Genomic DNA, 617 nt, shown 5'->3' with positions numbered 1-617 from the left:
ACATGTGTTGTTTTAGACACTTGTTTCTTCCACGAGATGTGCTACCATAAGGATACAACCATCACCAGATGGGACAAGAAGGTGGGATGAACCCTATAAATTGGGCAAGATAAGACTTTATTTTGGGCGAGGCATGGTGGCTCATGCCTGTAATCCTGGTACTCTGGGAGGACTAGGTGGGTGGATCCTTTGAGGTTAGGAATTTGAGACCAGCCTGAGCAACAGCGAGACCCTGTCCTCCCCCAACAAAAAAAGAAAAAGAAAAATTAGCCAGGCTTGATGGCACACCTGGAGGGAGCCTCAGTTATCAGGAGGTTAAGACAGGAGGATCACTTGAGTCTAGAAGTTTGAGGTTGCTGTGAACTATGATACCACCACTGTATTCACAAGCCAGGGTAGCAGAGCAAAACTCTGTCTACATCCATACTCATAAGACTGTATCTTTGTTTTGGATTCTGAAACAGGTCACCATCTCTAAACATTACTGCACAACTGCCTGATCACCTGCTGGTGCAGTTCTAGCTTAGGACCCAGTCCTGACATGACAGTGCATCCTCTACCTTACTCAAGGACACAGTGGTGCCTTCAGGCAACACTATTCTTTTTTTTTTTTTTTT

This window comes from Otolemur garnettii, unplaced genomic scaffold (genome assembly GCF_000181295.1).
Source record: "Otolemur garnettii isolate 467f Iridium unplaced genomic scaffold, OtoGar3 scaffold00070, whole genome shotgun sequence".
NCBI lineage: Eukaryota > Metazoa > Chordata > Mammalia > Primates > Galagidae > Otolemur > Otolemur garnettii.
The sequence above is the reverse complement of the archived record's forward strand: the minus strand, read 5'-3'. Positions refer to the sequence as shown.